The 21,043-nt window shown below is 43.7% G+C and overlaps 1 protein-coding gene across 1 annotated transcript in view; it reads left to right on the top strand.

The window, feature by feature from the left end:
- Positions 1–17,670: 17,670 nt before the first annotated feature.
- Positions 17,671–21,043, top strand: part of LOC121557938 (extracellular matrix protein 2) — a 57,106-nt gene continuing 53,733 nt past the window's right edge. The window contains exon 1 of the mRNA XM_045212327.1: positions 17,671–17,864. The gene's annotated coding sequence lies outside the window, so the exon portion shown is untranslated. The remainder of the gene's footprint in view (positions 17,865–21,043) is intronic.

Raw genomic sequence — 21,043 nt, 5'->3', positions numbered from 1 at the left:
CAGAGTAAACGTGTTGAATACATACTATACTATACACAATACATAATACACAGAGTAAACGTGTAGAATACATACTATACTATACACAATACATAATACACAGAGTAAACGTGTTGAACACATACTATACTATACATAATACACAGAGTTTGATTAAACGGTTATTAAAATTAAAAAGGGAGAAAGTTTGGCAAGTTGCCAAGTAGGAAGAAACACCACAGAGATGGGAAAACTAGTTTATTATGAAGTTGACAAAATATGTATAAAAAATTGAAGCAAGTTACTCTTCTTAAAAGGCACTGAATTGGTGGAACGACCCAGTTGCTGAGGACAGACAGACAGACAGACAGACAGACAGACAGGAGGGCAAATCCTGTTACAACATTAAAGACCTTCTCTGGTACAGCTTGCTATCGAGCTACAGAATTACACTGTAAATATCAACGACATGCAACCATTTCAAAGATTTTATTTCAAAGTTAATATAAGGAAATCATTAAATTGAAATAAATTCATTAAACCCTAATCTATGAATTTCACGAGACTGGGAATACAGATATGCATCTGTTAGTCACAGATACCTTTAAAAAAAAAAAACAGTGTGGATCAGAAAACCAGTCAGTGTCTGGTGTGACCACCATTTGCCTCACTAAGCGCGACACATCTACTTTCCATAGAGTTGATCAGGCTGTTGATTGTGGCCTGTGGAATGTTGTCCCTCTCCTCTTCAATGGCTGTGCGAAGTTGCTGGATATTGGATGAAACTGGAAACCGCTGTGGTGCACGTCGATCCAGAGCATCCCAAACATGCTCAATGGGTGACATGTCTGGTGAGTATGCAGGCCATGGAAGAACTGGGACATTTTCAGCTTCCATGAATTGTGTACAGATCCTTGCGACTTTGGGCCGTGCATTATCGTGCTGAAACATGAAGTGATGGGGGCGGATGAATGACACGACAATGGGCCTCAGGATCTCGTCACGGTATCTCTGTTCATTGAAATTGCCATCGATAAAATGCGATTGTGTTCATTGTCCGTAGTTCATGCCTCCCCATGCCATAACCCCATCGCCACCATCAGGTGTGTTCACAACATTTATTGGCCTTTGAAGGTGAGCATTTGCCCACTGAAGTCAGGTCAAGACCCTGGTGAGGACGAAGAGCCACAGATGAGCTTCCCTGAGACGGTTTCTGACAGTTTGTGCAGAAATTCTTCGTTTGTGCAAACCAACAGTTTCATCAGCTGTCTGGTGGCTGGTCTCAGACGATCCCTCAGGTGAAGAAGCCGGATGTGGAGGTCCTGGGCTGGTGTGGTTACACGTGGTCAGCGGTTGTGAGGCCGGTTAGACATACTGCCAAATTCTCTAAAATGACATTGGAGGCGGCTTATGGTAGAGAAATTAACATTACATTCTCTGGCAACAGCTCTGGTGGACATTCCTGCAGTCAGCATGCCAATTGCACGATCCCTCAAAACTTGAGACATCTGTGGCATTGTGTTGTGTGGCAAAACGGCACATTTTAGAGTGGCTTTTTATTGTCCCCAGCACAAGGTGCATCTGTGCAATGATTATGCTGTTTAACAGCTTCTTGATATGCCACGCCTTTCAGATGGATGGATTATCTTGGCAAAGTAGAAATGGCCACTAACAGGGATGTAAACTAATTTGTGCACAACATTTGAGAGAAATACGCTTTTTGTGTGAATGGAACATTTCTGGGATCTTTTATTTCAGCTCATGAAACATGGGACCAACACTTTACATGTTGCGTTTATATTTTTGTTCAGTTTACATCGGCTGTGTGTTTCCTAATATAAATCTACATACAAAACATTAGCCTGGTCCTAGACCTGTTGGTTTTGGACTGTCTTGACAACTTGGAAACTCTCACAATCTACAGAGCAACAGCCTGACCTGGCTATAGATGTTATGGAGTTACAGCCTGACTATAGATGTTATGGAGTTACAGCCTGACTATAGATGTTATGGAGTTACAGCCTGACTATAGATGTTATGGAGTTACAGCCTGACTATAGATGTTATGGAGTTACAGCCTGACTATAGATGTTATGGAGTTACAGCCTGACTATAGATGTTATGGAGTTACAGCCTGACTATAGATGTTATGGAGTTACAGCCTGACTATAGATGTTATGGAGTTACAGCCTGACTATAGATGTTATGGAGTTACAGCCTGGCCTGACTATAGATGTTATGGAGTTACAGCCTGGCCTGACTATAGATGTTATGGAGTTACAGCCTGGCTATAGATGTTATGGAGTTACAGCCTGACTATAGATGTTATGGAGTTACAGCCTGACTATAGATGTTATGGAGTTACAGCCTGACTATAGATGTTATGGAGTTACAGCCTGACTATAGATGTTATGGAGTTACAGCCTGGCTATAGATGTTATGGAGTTACAGCCTGACTATGGATGTTATGGAGTTACAGCCTGACTATAGATGTTATGGAGTTACAGCCTGACTATAGATGTTATGGAGTTACAGCCTGACTATAGATGTTATGGAGTTACAGCCTGGCTATAGATGTTATGGAGTTACAGCCTGACTATAGATGTTATGGAGTTACAGCCTGACTATAGATGTTATGGAGTTACAGCCTGGCTATAGATGTTATGGAGTTACAGCCTGACTATAGATGTTATGGAGTTACAGCCTGACTATAGATGTTATGGAGTTACAGCCTGACTATAGATGTTATGGAGTTACAGCCTGACTATAGATGTTATGGAGTTACAGCCTGACTATAGATGTTATGGAGTTACAGCCTGGCTATAGATGTTATGGAGTTACAGCCTGACTATAGATGTTATGGAGTTACAGCCTGACTATAGATGTTATGGAGTTACAGCCTGACTATAGATGTTATGGAGTTACAGCCTGACTATAGATGTTATGGAGTTACAGCCTGGCCTGGCTATAGATGTTATGGAGTTACAGCCTGGCTATAGATGTTATGGAGTTACAGCCTGACCTGGCTATAGATGTTATGGAGTTACAGCCTGACTATAGATGTTATGGAGTTACAGCCTGACTATAGATGTTATGGAGTTACAGCCTGACTATAGATGTTATGGAGTTACAGCCTGACTATAGATGTTATGGAGTTACAGCCTGACTATAGATGTTATGGAGTTACAGCCTGACTATAGATGTTATGGAGTTACAGCCTGACTATAGATGTTATGGAGTTACAGCCTGACTATAGATGTTATGGAGTTACAGCCTGACTATAGATGTTATGGAGTTACAGCCTGACTATAGATGTTATGGAGTTACAGCCTGGCTATAGATGTTATGGAGTTACAGCCTGGCTATAGATGTTATGGAGTTACAGCCTGGCTATAGATGTTATGGAGTTACAGCCTGACTATAGATGTTATGGAGTTACAGCCTGACTATAGATGTTATGGAGTTACAGCCTGACTATAGATGTTATGGAGTTACAGCCTGACTATAGATGTTATGGAGTTACAGCCTGGCTATAGATGTTATGGAGTTACAGCCTGACTATAGATGTTATGGAGTTACAGCCTGACTATAGATGTTATGGAGTTACAGCCTGACTATAGATGTTATGGAGTTACAGCCTGACTATAGATGTTATGGAGTTACAGCCTGACTATAGATGTTATGGAGTTACAGCCTGACTATAGATGTTATGGAGTTACAGCCTGACTATAGATGTTATGGAGTTACAGCCTGGCCTGGCTATAGATGTTATGGAGTTACAGTCTGACTATAGATGTTATGGAGTTACAGCCTGACTATAGATGTTATGGAGTTACAGCCTGGCTATAGATGTTATGGAGTTACAGCCTGACTATAGATGTTATGGAGTTACAGCCTGGCTATAGATGTTATGGAGTTACAGCCTGACTATAGATGTTATGGAGTTACAGCCTGGCCTGACTATAGATGTTATGGAGTTACAGCCTGACTATAGATGTTATGGAGTTACAGCCTGGCCTGGCTATAGATGTTATGGAGTTACAGCCTGACTATAGATGTTATGGAGTTACAGCCTGGCTATAGATGTTATGGAGTTACAGCCTGACTATAGATGTTATGGAGTTACAGCCTGACTATAGATGTTATGGAGTTACAGCCTGGCTATAGATGTTATGGAGTTACAGCCTGGCTATAGATGTTATGGAGTTACATCCTGACTATAGATGTTATGGAGTTACAGCCTGACTATAGATGTTATGGAGTTACAGCCTGACTATAGATGTTATGGAGTTACAGCCTGGCTATAGATGTTATGGAGTTACAGCCTGGCCTGGCTATAGATGTTATGGAGTTACAGCCTGACTATAGATGTTATGGAGTTACAGCCTGGCTATAGATGTTATGGAGTTACAGCCTGACTATAGATGTTATGGAGTTACAGCCTGACTATAGATGTTATGGAGTTACAGCCTGGCTATAGATGTTATGGAGTTACAGCCTGGCCTGGCTATAGATGTTATGGAGTTACAGCCTGGCCTGGCTATAGATGTTATGGAGTTACAGCCTGACTATAGATGTTATGGAGTTACAGCCTGGCTATAGATGTTATGGAGTTACAGCCTGACTATAGATGTTATGGAGTTACAGCCTGACTATAGATGTTATGGAGTTACAGCCTGACTATAGATGTTATGGAGTTACAGCCTGACTATAGATGTTATGGAGTTACAGCCTGACTATAGATGTTATGGAGTTACAGCCTGGCTATAGATGTTATGGAGTTACAGCCTGACTATAGATGTTATGGAGTTACAGCCTGACTATAGATGTTATGGAGTTACAGCCTGGCCTGACTATAGATGTTATGGAGTTACAGCCTGACTATAGATGTTATGGAGTTACAGCCTGACTATAGATGTTATGGAGTTACAGCCTGACTATAGATGTTATGGAGTTACAGCCTGGCTATAGATGTTATGGAGTTACAGCCTGACTATAGATGTTATGGAGTTACAGCCTGACTATAGATGTTATGGAGTTACAGCCTGACTATAGATGTTATGGAGTTACAGCCTGGCTATAGATGTTATGGAGTTACAGCCTGACTATAGATGTTATGGAGTTACAGCCTGGCTATAGATGTTATGGAGTTACAGCCTGACTATAGATGTTATGGAGTTACAGCCTGGCCTGGCTATAGATGTTATGGAGTTACAGCCTGACTATAGATGTTATGGAGTTACAGCCTGACTATAGATGTTATGGAGTTACAGCCTGACTATAGATGTTATGGAGTTACAGCCTGACTATAGATGTTATGGAGTTACAGCCTGACTATAGATGTTATGGAGTTACAGCCTGACTATAGATGTTATGGAGTTACAGCCTGGCCTGACTATAGATGTTATGGAGTTACAGCCTGGCTATAGATGTTATGGAGTTACAGCCTGACTATAGATGTTATGGAGTTACAGCCTGGCCTGACTATAGATGTTATGGAGTTACAGCCTGACTATAGATGTTATGGAGTTACAGCCTGGCTATAGATGTTATGGAGTTACAGCCTGACTATAGATGTTATGGAGTTACAGCCTGGCTATAGATGTTATGGAGTTACAGCCTGACTATAGATGTTATGGAGTTACAGCCTGGCCTGGCTATAGATGTTATGGAGTTACAGCCTGACTATAGATGTTATGGAGTTACAGCCTGGCCTGGCTATAGATGTTATGGAGTTACAGCCTGACTATAGATGTTATGGAGTTACAGCCTGACTATAGATGTTATGGAGTTACAGCCTGACTATAGATGTTATGGAGTTACAGCCTGACTATAGATGTTATGGAGTTACAGCCTGGCCTGGCTATAGATGTTATGGAGTTACAGCCTGACTATAGATGTTATGGAGTTACAGCCTGACTATAGATGTTATGGAGTTACAGCCTGACTATAGATGTTATGGAGTTACAGCCTGGCTATAGATGTTATGGAGTTACAGCCTGACTATAGATGTTATGGAGTTACAGCCTGGCTATAGATGTTATGGAGTTACAGCCTGACTATAGATGTTATGGAGTTACAGCCTGACTATAGATGTTATGGAGTTACAGCCTGGCTATAGATGTTATGGAGTTACAGCCTGACTATAGATGTTATGGAGTTACAGCCTGACTATAGATGTTATGGAGTTACAGCCTGACTATAGATGTTATGGAGTTACAGCCTGACTATAGATGTTATGGAGTTACAGCCTGACTATAGATGTTATGGAGTTACAGCCTGACTATGGATGTTATGGAGTTACAGCCTGACTATAGATGTTATGGAGTTACAGCCTGACTATAGATGTTATGGAGTTACAGCCTGACTATAGATGTTATGGAGTTACAGCCTGACTATAGATGTTATGGAGTTACAGCCTGGCTATAGATGTTATGGAGTTACAGCCTGACTATAGATGTTATGGAGTTACAGCCTGACTATAGATGTTATGGAGTTACAGCCTGACTATGGATGTTATGGAGTTACAGCCTGACTATGGATGTTATGGAGTTACAGCCTGACTATAGATGTTATGGAGTTACAGCCTGACTATAGATGTTATGGAGTTACAGCCTGACTATAGATGTTATGGAGTTACAGCCTGACTATAGATGTTATGGAGTTACAGCCTGGCCTGACTATAGATGTTATGGAGTTACAGCCTGACTATAGATGTTATGGAGTTACAGCCTGACTATAGATGTTATGGAGTTACAGCCTGACTATAGATGTTATGGAGTTACAGCCTGGCTATAGATGTTATGGAGTTACAGCCTGACTATAGATGTTATGGAGTTACAGCCTGACTATAGATGTTATGGAGTTACAGCCTGGCTATAGATGTTATGGAGTTACAGCCTGACTATGGATGTTATGGAGTTACAGCCTGACTATAGATGTTATGGAGTTACAGCCTGACTATAGATGTTATGGAGTTACAGCCTGACTATAGATGTTATGGAGTTACAGCCTGACTATAGATGTTATGGAGTTACAGCCTGACTATAGATGTTATGGAGTTACAGCCTGACTATGGATGTTATGGAGTTACAGCCTGACTATAGATGTTATGGAGTTACAGCCTGGCTATAGATGTTATGGAGTTACAGCCTGACTATGGATGTTATGGAGTTACAGCCTGGCCTGGCTATAGATGTTATGGAGTTACAGCCTGACTATAGATGTTATGGAGTTACAGCCTGACTATGGATGTTATGGAGTTATAGCCTGACTATAGATGTTATGGAGTTACAGCCTGACTATGGATGTTATGGAGTTACAGCCTGACTATAGATGTTATGGAGTTACAGCCTGACTATAGATGTTATGGAGTTACAGCCTGACTATAGATGTTATGGAGTTACAGCCTGGCTATAGATGTTATGGAGTTACAGCCTGGCTATAGATGTTATGGAGTTACAGCCTGACTATAGATGTTATGGAGTTACAGCCTGGCCTGGCTATAGATGTTATGGAGTTACAGCCTGACTATAGATGTTGTGGAGTTACAGCCTGACTATAGATGTTATGGAGTTACAGCCTGACTATAGATGTTATGGAGTTACAGCCTGACTATAGATGTTATGGAGTTACAGCCTGACTATAGATGTTATGGAGTTACAGCCTGGCTATAGATGTTATGGAGTTACAGCCTGACTATAGATGTTATGGAGTTACAGCCTGACTATAGATGTTATGGAGTTACAGCCTGGCTATAGATGTTATGGAGTTACAGCCTGACTATAGATGTTATGGAGTTACAGCCTGGCCTGGCTATAGATGTTATGGAGTTACAGCCTGACTATAGATGTTATGGAGTTACAGCCTGACTATAGATGTTATGGAGTTACAGCCTGACTATAGATGTTATGGAGTTACAGCCTGACTATAGATGTTATGGAGTTACAGCCTGGCTATAGATGTTATGGAGTTACAGCCTGGCTATAGATGTTATGGAGTTACAGCCTGGCCTGGCTATAGATGTTATGGAGTTACAGCCTGACTATAGATGTTATGGAGTTACAGCCTGGCTATAGATGTTATGGAGTTACAGCCTGACTATAGATGTTATGGAGTTACAGCCTGGCTATAGATGTTATGGAGTTACAGCCTGACTATAGATGTTATGGAGTTACAGCCTGGCTATAGATGTTATGGAGTTACAGCCTGGCCGACTATAGATGTTATGGAGTTACAGCCTGACTATAGATGTTATGGAGTTACAGCCTGACTATAGATGTTATGGAGTTACAGCCTGACTATAGATGTTATGGAGTTACAGCCTGGCTATAGATGTTATGGAGTTACAGCCTGACTATAGATGTTATGGAGTTACAGCCTGACTATAGATGTTATGGAGTTACAGCCTGACTATAGATGTTATGGAGTTACAGCCTGACTATAGATGTTATGGAGTTACAGCCTGACTATAGATGTTATGGAGTTACAGCCTGACTATAGATGTTATGGAGTTACAGCCTGACTATAGATGTTATGGAGTTACAGCCTGACTATAGATGTTGTGGAGTTACAGCCTGACTATAGATGTTATGGAGTTACAGCCTGACTATAGATGTTATGGAGTTACAGCCTGACTATAGATGTTATGGAGTTACAGCCTGACTATAGATGTTATGGAGTTACAGCCTGACTATAGATGTTATGGAGTTACAGCCTGACTATAGATGTTATGGAGTTACAGCCTGACTATAGATGTTATGGAGTTACAGCCTGACTATAGATGTTATGGAGTTACAGCCTGACTATAGATGTTATGGAGTTACAGCCTGACTATAGATGTTATGGAGTTACAGCCTGACTATAGATGTTATGGAGTTACAGCCTGACTATAGATGTTATGGAGTTACAGCCTGACTATAGATGTTATGGAGTTACAGCCTGACTATAGATGTTATGGAGTTACAGCCTGGCTATAGATGTTATGGAGTTACAGCCTGACTATAGATGTTATGGAGTTACAGCCTGACTATAGATGTTATGGAGTTACAGCCTGGCTATAGATGTTATGGAGTTACAGCCTGACTATAGATGTTATGGAGTTACAGCCTGACTATAGATGTTATGGAGTTACAGCCTGACTATAGATGTTATGGAGTTACAGCCTGACTATAGATGTTATGGAGTTACAGCCTGACTATAGATGTTATGGAGTTACAGCCTGACTATGGATGTTATGGAGTTACAGCCTGACTATGGATGTTATGGAGTTACAGCCTGGCCTGGCTATAGATGTTATGGAGTTACAGCCTGACTATGGATGTTATGGAGTTACAGCCTGACTATAGATGTTATGGAGTTACAGCCTGACTATAGATGTTATGGAGTTACAGCCTGACTATGGATGTTATGGAGTTACAGCCTGACTATAGATGTTATGGAGTTACAGCCTGACTATGGATGTTATGGAGTTACAGCCTGACTATAGATGTTATGGAGTTACAGCCTGGCTATAGATGTTATGGAGTTACAGCCTGACTATAGATGTTATGGAGTTACAGCCTGGCTATAGATGTTATGGAGTTACAGCCTGGCTATAGATGTTATGGAGTTACAGCCTGACTATAGATGTTATGGAGTTACAGCCTGGCGCTATAGATGTTATGGAGTTACAGCCTGACTATAGATGTTATGGAGTTACAGCCTGACTATAGATGTTGTGGAGTTACAGCCTGACTATAGATGTTATGGAGTTACAGCCTGACTATAGATGTTATGGAGTTACAGCCTGACTATAGATGTTATGGAGTTACAGCCTGACTATAGATGTTATGGAGTTACAGCCTGACTATAGATGTTATGGAGTTACAGCCTGACCTATAGATGTTATGGAGTTACAGCCTGGCTATAGATGTTATGGAGTTACAGCCTGACTATAGATGTTATGGAGTTACAGCCTGACTATAGATGTTATGGAGTTACAGCCTGACTATAGATGTTATGGAGTTACAGCCTGGCCTGGCTATAGATGTTATGGAGTTACAGCCTGACTATAGATGTTATGGAGTTACAGCCTGGCTATAGATGTTATGGAGTTACAGCCTGACTATAGATGTTATGGAGTTACAGCCTGACTATAGATGTTATGGAGTTACAGCCTGACTATAGATGTTATGGAGTTACAGCCTGGCTATAGATGTTATGGAGTTACAGCCTGGCCTGACTATAGATGTTATGGAGTTACAGCCTGACTATAGATGTTATGGAGTTACAGCCTGACTATAGATGTTATGGAGTTACAGCCTGACTATAGATGTTATGGAGTTACAGCCTGGCTATAGATGTTATGGAGTTACAGCCTGACTATAGATGTTATGGAGTTACAGCCTGACTATAGATGTTATGGAGTTACAGCCTGACTATAGATGTTATGGAGTTACAGCCTGACTATAGATGTTATGGAGTTACAGCCTGACTATAGATGTTATGGAGTTACAGCCTGACTATAGATGTTATGGAGTTACAGCCTGACTATAGATGTTATGGAGTTACAGCCTGACTATAGATGTTATGGAGTTACAGCCTGACTATGGATGTTATGGAGTTACAGCCTGACTATAGATGTTATGGAGTTACAGCCTGACTATAGATGTTATGGAGTTACAGCCTGACTATAGATGTTATGGAGTTACAGCCTGACTATAGATGTTATGGAGTTACAGCCTGACTATAGATGTTATGGAGTTACAGCCTGACTATAGATGTTATGGAGTTACAGCCTGACTATAGATGTTATGGAGTTACAGCCTGGCTATAGATGTTATGGAGTTACAGCCTGGCTATAGATGTTATGGAGTTACAGCCTGACTATAGATGTTATGGAGTTACAGCCTGGCCTGGCTATAGATGTTATGGAGTTACAGCCTGACTATAGATGTTATGGAGTTACAGCCTGGCCTGGCTATAGATGTTATGGAGTTACAGCCTGACTATAGATGTTATGGAGTTACAGCCTGGCTATAGATGTTATGGAGTTACAGCCTGACTATAGATGTTATGGAGTTACAGCCTGACTATAGATGTTATGGAGTTACAGCCTGGCTATAGATGTTATGGAGTTACAGCCTGACTATAGATGTTATGGAGTTACAGCCTGACTATAGATGTTATGGAGTTACAGCCTGACTATAGATGTTATGGAGTTACAGCCTGGCCTGGCTATAGATGTTATGGCTTTACAGCCTGGCTATAGATGTTATGGAGTTACAGCCTGACTATAGATGTTATGGAGTTACAGCCTGACTATAGATGTTATGGAGTTACAGCCTGACTATGGATGTTATGGAGTTACAGCCTGACTATAGATGTTATGGAGTTACAGCCTGGCCTGACTATAGATGTTATGGAGTTACAGCCTGGCCTGACTATAGATGTTATGGAGTTACAGCCTGGCCTGACTATAGATGTTATGGAGTTACAGCCTGACTATAGATGTTATGGAGTTACAGCCTGGCTATAGATGTTATGGAGTTACAGCCTGACTATAGATGTTATGGAGTTACAGCCTGACTATAGATGTTATGGAGTTACAGCCTGACTATAGATGTTATGGAGTTACAGCCTGACTATAGATGTTGTGGAGTTACAGCCTGACTATAGATGTTGTGGAGTTACAGCCTGACTATAGATGTTATGGAGTTACAGCCTGACTATGGATGTTATGGAGTTACAGCCTGACTATAGATGTTATGGAGTTACAGCCTGACTATAGATGTTATGGAGTTACAGCCTGGCTATAGATGTTATGGAGTTACAGCCTGACTATAGATGTTATGGAGTTACAGCCTGACTATAGATGTTATGGAGTTACAGCCTGACTATAGATGTTATGGAGTTACAGCCTGACTATGGATGTTATGGAGTTACAGCCTGACTATAGATGTTATGGAGTTACAGCCTGACTATAGATGTTATGGAGTTACAGCCTGGCTATAGATGTTATGGAGTTACAGCCTGGCTATAGATGTTATGGAGTTACAGCCTGACTATAGATGTTATGGAGTTACAGCCTGACTATAGATGTTATGGAGTTACAGCCTGACTATAGATGTTATGGAGTTACAGCCTGGCCTGGCTATAGATGTTATGGAGTTACAGCCTGACTATAGATGTTATGGAGTTACAGCCTGGCTATAGATGTTATGGAGTTACAGCCTGGCCTGACTATAGATGTTATGGAGTTACAGCCTGGCTATAGATGTTATGGAGTTACAGCCTGACTATAGATGTTATGGAGTTACAGCCTGACTATAGATGTTATGGAGTTACAGCCTGACTATAGATGTTATGGAGTTACAGCCTGACTATAGATGTTATGGAGTTACAGCCTGACTATAGATGTTATGGAGTTACAGCCTGGCTATAGATGTTATGGAATTACAGCCTGGCTATAGATGTTATGGAGTTACAGCCTGACTATAGATGTTATGGAGTTACAGCCTGGCTATAGATGTTATGGAGTTACAGCCTGACTATAGATGTTATGGAGTTACAGCCTGACTATAGATGTTATGGAGTTACAGCCTGACTATAGATGTTATGGAGTTACAGCCTGACTATAGATGTTATGGAGTTACAGCCTGACTATAGATGTTATGGAGTTACAGCCTGACTATGGATGTTATGGAGTTACAGCCTGGCTATAGATGTTATGGAGTTACAGCCTGACTATAGATGTTATGGAGTTACAGCCTGACTATAGATGTTATGGAGTTACAGCCTGACTATAGATGTTATGGAGTTACAGCCTGGCTATAGATGTTATGGAGTTACAGCCTGACTATAGATGTTATGGAGTTACAGCCTGCACTATAGATGTTATGGAGTTACAGCCTGGCTGACTATAGATGTTATGGAGTTACAGCCTGACTATAGATGTTATGGAGTTACAGCCTGACTATGGATGTTATGGAGTTACAGCCTGACTATAGATGTTATGGAGTTACAGCCTGACTATAGATGTTATGGAGTTACAGCCTGACTATAGATGTTATGGAGTTACAGCCTGACTATAGATGTTATGGAGTTACAGCCTGACTATAGATGTTATGGAGTTACAGCCTGACTATAGATGTTATGGAGTTACAGCCTGACTATAGATGTTATGGAGTTACAGCCTGGCTATAGATGTTATGGAGTTACAGCCTGACTATAGATGTTATGGAGTTACAGCCTGACTATAGATGTTATGGAGTTACAGCCTGGCCTGACTATAGATGTTATGGAGTTACAGCCTGACTATAGATGTTATGGAGTTACAGCCTGACTATAGATGTTATGGAGTTACAGCCTGACTATAGATGTTATGGAGTTACAGCCTGACTATAGATGTTATGGAGTTACAGCCTGACTATAGATGTTATGGAGTTACAGCCTGGCTATAGATGTTATGGAGTTACAGCCTGGCTATAGATGTTATGGAGTTACAGCCTGACTATAGATGTTATGGAGTTACAGCCTGACTATAGATGTTATGGAGTTACAGCCTGGCCTGGCTATAGATGTTATGGAGTTACAGCCTGACTATAGATGTTATGGAGTTACAGCCTGACTATAGATGTTATGGAGTTACAGCCTGACTATAGATGTTATGGAGTTACAGCCTGACTATAGATGTTATGGAGTTACAGCCTGACTATAGATGTTATGGAGTTACAGCCTGACTATAGATGTTATGGAGTTACAGCCTGACTATAGATGTTATGGAGTTACAGCCTGACTATAGATGTTATGGAGTTACAGCCTGACTATAGATGTTATGGAGTTACAGCCTGACTATAGATGTTATGGAGTTACAGCCTGACTATAGATGTTATGGAGTTACAGCCTGACTATAGATGTTATGGAGTTACAGCCTGACTATAGATGTTATGGAGTTACAGCCTGGCTATAGATGTTATGGAGTTACAGCCTGACTATAGATGTTATGGAGTTACAGCCTGACTATAGATGTTATGGAGTTACAGCCTGACTATAGATGTTATGGAGTTACAGCCTGACTATAGATGTTATGGAGTTACAGCCTGACTATAGATGTTATGGAGTTACAGCCTGGCCTGACTATAGATGTTATGGAGTTACAGCCTGACTATAGATGTTATGGAGTTACAGCCTGACTATAGATGTTATGGAGTTACAGCCTGACTATAGATGTTATGGAGTTACAGCCTGACTATAGATGTTATGGAGTTACAGCCTGGCTATAGATGTTATGGAGTTACAGCCTGACTATAGATGTTATGGAGTTACAGCCTGACTATAGATGTTATGGAGTTACAGCCTGGCCTGACTATAGATGTTATGGAGTTACAGCCTGACTATAGATGTTATGGAGTTACAGCCTGACTATAGATGTTATGGAGTTACAGCCTGACTATAGATGTTATGGAGTTACAGCCTGGCTATAGATGTTATGGAGTTACAGCCTGGCTATAGATGTTATGGAGTTACAGCCTGACTATAGATGTTATGGAGTTACAGCCTGGCCTGACTATAGATGTTATGGAGTTACAGCCTGGCTATAGATGTTATGGAGTTACAGCCTGGCTATAGATGTTATGGAGTTACAGCCTGACTATAGATGTTATGGAGTTACAGCCTGGCTATAGATGTTATGGAGTTACAGCCTGACTATAGATGTTATGGAGTTACAGCCTGGCTATAGATGTTATGGAGTTACAGCCTGGCTATAGATGTTATGGAGTTACAGCCTGACTATAGATGTTATGGAGTTACAGCCTGACTATAGATGTTATGGAGTTACAGCCTGACTATAGATGTTATGGAGTTACAGCCTGACTATAGATGTTATGGAGTTACAGCCTGACTATAGATGTTATGGAGTTACAGCCTGACTATAGATGTTATGGAGTTACAGCCTGACTATAGATGTTATGGAGTTACAGCCTGGCTATAGATGTTATGGAGTTACAGCCTGACTATAGATGTTATGGAGTTACAGCCTGACTATAGATGTTGTGGAGTTACAGCCTGACTATAGATGTTATGGAGTTACAGCCTGGCTATAGATGTTATGGAGTTACAGCCTGGCTATAGATGTTATGGAGTTACAGCCTGACTATAGATGTTATGGAGTTACAGCCTGACTATAGATGTTATGGAGTTACAGCCTGACTATAGATGTTATGGAGTTACAGCCTGGCTATAGATGTTATGGAGTTACAGCCTGGCTATAGATGTTATGGAGTTACAGCCTGGCTATAGATGTTATGGAGTTACAGCCTGGCCTGACTATAGATGTTATGGAGTTACAGCCTGACTATAGATGTTATGGAGTTACAGCCTGGCTATAGATGTTATGGAGTTACAGCCTGGCCTGGCTATAGATGTTATGGAGTTACAGCCTGACTATAGATGTTATGGAGTTACAGCCTGGCCTGACTATAGATGTTATGGAGTTACAGCCTGACTATAGATGTTATGGAGTTACAGCCTGACTATAGATGTTATGGAGTTACAGCCTGGCCTGGCTATAGATGTTATGGAGTTACAGCCTGACTATAGATGTTATGGAGTTACAGCCTGACTATAGATGTTATGGAGTTACAGCCTGACTATAGATGTTATGGAGTTACAGCCTGACTATAGATGTTATGGAGTTACAGCCTGGCTATAGATGTTATGGAGTTACAGCCTGACTATAGATGTTATGGAGTTACAGCCTGACTATAGATGTTATGGAGTTACAGCCTGACTATAGATGTTATGGAGTTACAGCCTGACTATAGATGTTATGGAGTTACAGCCTGGCTATAGATGTTATGGAGTTACAGCCTGACTATAGATGTTATGGAGTTACAGCCTGGCCTGACTATAGATGTTATGGAGTTACAGCCTGACTATAGATGTTATGGAGTTACAGCCTGGCCTGACTATAGATGTTATGGAGTTACAGCCTGACTATAGATGTTATGGAGTTACAGCCTGACTATAGATGTTATGGAGTTACAGCCTGGCCTGACTATAGATGTTATGGAGTTACAGCCTGACTATAGATGTTATGGAGTTACAGCCTGACTATAGATGTTATGGAGTTACAGCCTGGCTATAGATGTTATGGAGTTACAGCCTGACTATAGATATTGATGTTCCACTAGACTAAACCATATAGCTTCAGAACCATTCCTGGTCCAGACCACTGTCTTCCACTAGACTAACTAACCACTATAGCTTCAGAACCATTCTTGGTCCAGACCACTGTCTTCCACTAGACTAACTAACCACTATAGCTTCAGAACCATTCTTGGTCCAGACCACTGTCTTCCACTAGACTAACTAACCACTCTAGCTTCAGAACCTAGCCTGATCCAGACCAGGACAGAGTAGGCAATCTTTCCCATCTCCCAGCAACACGTCAGGCATTAAGGACATTGAAACTTAGGTTGCGTCTGAAATGGCAACTCTCTCTCTAACCCATTACACTGTCTTTCCTTGTCTTGTGAGTAACCTCTCTTTCTCTCTCTCTCTCTCTCTCTCTCTCTCTCTCTCTCTCTCTCTCTCTCTCTCTCTCTCTCTCTCTCTCTCGCTCGCTCTCTCTCTCTCTCTCTCTCTCTCTCTCTCTCTCTCTCTCTCTCTCTCTCTCTCTCTCTCTCTCTCTCTCTCTCTCTCTCTCTCTCTCTCTCTCTCTCTCTCTCTCTCTCTCTCTCTCTCTAACCCATTACACTGTCTTTCCTTGTCTTGTGAGTAACCTCTCTCTCTCTCTCTCTCTCTCGCTCTCTCGCTCTCTCGCTCTCTCTCTCTCTTTCGCTCTCTCTCTCTCTCTCTCTCTCTCTCTCTCTCTCTAACCCATTACACTGTATTTTTGTCTTGTGAGTAACATCTCTCTCTCTCGCTCTCTCTCTCTCTCTCTCTCTTTCCCTCTCTCCCTCTCTCTCTCTCTCTCTCTCTCTCTCTCTCTCTCTAACCCATTACACTGTATTTTTTGTATTGTGAGTAACATCTCTCTCTCTCTCTCTCTCTCTCTCTCTCTCTCTCTCTCTCTCTCTCTCTCTCTCTCTCTCTCTCTCTCTCTCTCTCTCTCCCTCTCTCTCTCTCTCTCTAACCCATTACACTGTATTTTCTTGTCTTGTGAGTAACCTCTCTCTCTCTCTCTCTCTCTCTCTCTCTCTCTCCTCTCTCTCTCTCTCTCTCTCTCTCTCTCTCTCTCTAACCCATTACACTGTATTTTTGTATTGTGAGTAACATCTCTCTCTCTCTCACTCTCTCTCCCTCTCTCTCCCTCTCTCTCTCTCTCTCTCTCTAACCCATTACACTGTATTTTCTTGTCTTGTGAGTAACCTCTCTCTCTCTCTCTCTCCCTCTCTCCCTCTCTCTCTCTCTCTCTCTAACCCATTACACTGTATTTTCTTGTCTTGTGAGTAACCTCTCTCTCTCTCTCTCTCTCTCTCTCTCTCTCTCTCTCTCTCTCTCTCTCTCTCTCTGTCTCTCTCTCTCTCTCTCTCTCTCTCTGTCTCTCTCTCTCTCTCTCTCTCTCTCTCTCTCTCTCTCTCTCTCTCTCTCTCTCTCTCTCTCTCTCTCTCTCTCTCTCTCTCTCTCTCTCTCTCTCTCTCTCTCTCTAACCCATTACACTGTATTTTCTTGTCTTGTGAGTAACCTCTCTCTCTGGTTCCAGACTCTGACTGCAGCCAGGCAAGCCTTGGCTTCCCCAGGCTTCTTTGAGAGTAGCAGAGCAGGCTCCTCTCCCTCTCCGTCTGTTTAAAACTTTGATCTGCTTGGGAGAGGAGAGCATATGGTCCTACAACTGGCTTGAGAGAGGGAAGAAAATACTTGGCCTTGCACCATACAGACAGCCTGCCTGCGAACCTCTGGTAAAGTATACTGGGTTGTCTCACTACTCATTCTGCCTTTACTGTGCTTTCTCACTGTAGCTAGTTTGAGTTTGATAAGGCTGCAGTGAGGGGTGTGTGCTGTGTTGTGGGGCTAGTATTGATCCTTGTCCTGTCTGGAAGCATCTATTCTGTTTTCATGTAAGCGATGAGCATCAACGTTTAGTTTTACTGCGATGTTAGTAAAACAGGTTTAAAAGTGCTCACTTGCCGTTTTATTTTTGTTCGAAGCTGTTTAATCTAAGAACTTAACGTCCTCTCTCTTTCCTTCTGATGTTGTCAACAAATGCATTCCTGTCCGCATTACATCCTATCCAACTATTCCGTAAGACTTGAAAACGAATTACTATTAAAAGCTTTAGTTAAGATAGTTGTTACAGCCTTGATAAAGACTGGTCCAGAGCCAAACTGTCTCGTGGATTTCATTATTACAGTCTAAATATGGTCTCATTCAGTGACTCATTCTCTCATGTAGGTTATTTTTTATTTTAGTTAGCTCTGTATTCCTCCCTCCCTCCCTCGCTCTTCATATTGAGTTCCTCCATGAGAGCCTAGTCATCCAGAGGGTCACATTAATCACTATGTTTTCTCTCTTCTTCCCCCTCCTCTCTTCTCCCTCCTCTCTTCCCCCTCCTCTCTTCCCCCTCCTCTCTTCTCCCTCCTCTCTTCTCCCTCCTCTCTTCCCCCTCCTCTCTTCTCTTCTCTCTTCCCCCCTCCTCTCTTCTCTTCTCTCTTCCCCCTCCTCTCTTCCCCCTCCTCTCTTCCCCCTCCTCTCTTCCCTCTCCTCTCTTCTCCCTCCTCTCTTCCCCCTCCTCTCTTCTCCCTCCTCTCTTCCCTCTCCTCTCTTCTCCCTCCTCTCTTCTCCCTCCTCTCTTCTCCCTCCTCTCTTCTCCCTCCTCTCTTCCCCCTCCTCTCTTCCCCCTCCTCTCTTCTCTTCTCTCTTCCCCCTCCTCTCTTCTCTTCTCTCTTCCCCCTCCTCTCTTCCCCCTCCTCTCTTCCCCCTCCTCTCTTCCCCCTCATCTCTTCCCCCTCCTCTCTTCTCCCTCCTCTCTTCCCCCTCCTCTCTTCTCTTCTCTCTTCCCCCTCCTCTCTTCTCTTCTCTCTTCCCCCTCCTCTCTTCTCCCTCCTCTCTTCCCCCTCCTCTCTTCTCCCTCCTCTCTTCCCCCTCCTCTCTTCTCCCTCCTCTCTTCCCCCTCCTCTCTTCTCCCTCCTCTCTTCCCCCTCCTCTCTTCTCCCTCCTCTCTTCCCCCTCTTCTCTTCCCCCTCCTCTCTTCTCCCTCCTCTCTTCCCCCTCTTCTCTTCCCCCTCCTCTCTTCCCCCTCCTCTCTTCCCCCTCATCTCTTCCCCCCTCCTCTCTTCTCCCTCCTCTCTTCCCCCTCCTCTCTTCTCTTCTCTCTTCCCCCTCCTCTCTTCTCTTCTCTCTTCCCCCTCCTCTCTTCCCCCTCCTCTCTTCCCCTCCTCTCTTTCCCCCTCCTCTCTTCTCCCTCCTCTCTTCCCCCTCCTCTCTTCTCCCTCCTCTCTTCCCCCTCTTCTCTTCCCCCTCCTCTCTTCTCCCTCCTCTCTTCCCCCTCTTCTCTTCCCCCCTCCTCTCTTCTCCCTCCTCTCTTCCCCCTCCTCTCTTCTCCCTCCTCTCTTCTCCCTCCTCTCTTCCCCCTCCTCTCTTCTCTTCTCTCTTCCCCCTCCTCTCTTCTCTTCTCTCTTCCCCCTCCTCTCTTCCCCCTCCTCTCTTCCCTCTCCTCTCTTCTCCCTCCTCTCTTCCCCCTCCTCTCTTCTCCCTCCTCTCTTCCCTCTCCTCTCTTCTCCCTCCTCTCTTCTCCCTCCTCTCTTCTCCCTCCTCTCTTCTCCCTCCTCTCTTCCCCCTCCTCTCTTCCCCCTCCTCTCTTCTCTTCTCTCTTCCCCCTCCTCTCTTCTCTTCTCTCTTCCCCCTCCTCTCTTCCCCCTCTTCTCTTCTCTCTTCCCCCTCATCTCTTCCCCCTCCTCTCTTCTCCCTCCTCTCTTCCCCCTCCTCTCTTCTCTTCTCTCTTCCCCCTCCTCTCTTCTCTTCTCTCTTCCCCCTCCTCTCTTCTCCTCCTCTCTTCCCCCTCCTCTCTTCTCCCTCCTCTCTTCCCCCCTCCTCTCTTCTCCCTCCTCTCTTCCCCCTCCTCTCTTCTCCCTCCTCTCTTCCCCTCCTCTCTTCTCCCTCCTCTCTTCCCCCTCTTCTCTTCCCCCTCCTCTCTTCTCCCTCCTCTCTTCCCCCCTCTTCTCTTCCCCCCTCCTCTCTTCTCCCTCCTCTCTTCCCCCTCCTCTCTTCTACCTCCTCTCTTCTCCCTCCTCTCTTCTCCCTCCTCTCTTCTCCCTCCTCTCTTCCCCCTCCTCTCTTCCCCCTCCTCTCTTCCCCCTCCTCTCTTCCCTCTCCTCTCTTCTCCCTCCTCTCTTCCCCCTCCTCTCTTCCCCCTCCTCTCTTCCCCCTCATCTCTTCCCCCTCCTCTCTTCTCCCTCCTCTCTTCCCCCTCCTCTCTTCTCTTCTCTCTGCCCCCTCCTCTCTTCTCTTCTCTCTTCCCCTCCTCTCTTCCCCCCTCCTCTCTTCCCCTCCTCTCTTCCCCCTCCTCTCTTCTCCCTCCTCTCTTCCCCCTCCTCTCTTCTCCCTCCTCTCTTCCCCCTCTTCTCTTCCCCCTCCTCTCTTCTCCCTCCTCTCTTCCCCCTCTTCTCTTCCCCCCTCCTCTCTTCTCCCTCCTCTCTTCCCCCTCCTCTCTTCTCCCTCCTCCTCTTCCCCCCTCTTCTCTTCCCCCTCCTCTCTTCCCTCTCCTCTCTTCCCTCCTCTCTTCTCCCTCCTCTCTTCCCCCTCCTCTCTTCTCCCTCCTCTCTTCCCCCCTCCTCTCTTCCCCCTCCTCTCTTCTCCCTCCTCTCTTCCCCCTCCTCTCTTCCCCCTCCTCTCTTCCCCCTCCTCTCTTCTCTTCTCTCTTCCCCCTCCTCTCTTCTCCCTCCTCTCTTCCCCCTCCTCTCTTCTCCCTCCTCTTTTCTCCCTCCTCTCTTCTCCCTCCTCTCTTCCCCCTCCTCTCTTCCCCCCTCCTCTCTTCTCTTCTCTCTTCCCCCTCCTCTCTTCTCTTCTCTCTTCCCCCTCCTCTCTTCTCTTCTCTCTTCCCCCTCCTCTCTTCCCCCTCCTCTCTTCCCCCTCCTCTCTT

Source organism: Coregonus clupeaformis, unplaced genomic scaffold (genome assembly GCF_020615455.1).
Source record: "Coregonus clupeaformis isolate EN_2021a unplaced genomic scaffold, ASM2061545v1 scaf0006, whole genome shotgun sequence".
NCBI classification, from domain to species: domain Eukaryota; kingdom Metazoa; phylum Chordata; class Actinopteri; order Salmoniformes; family Salmonidae; genus Coregonus; species Coregonus clupeaformis.
The sequence above is the reverse complement of the archived record's forward strand: the minus strand, read 5'-3'. Positions and strand labels throughout refer to the sequence as shown.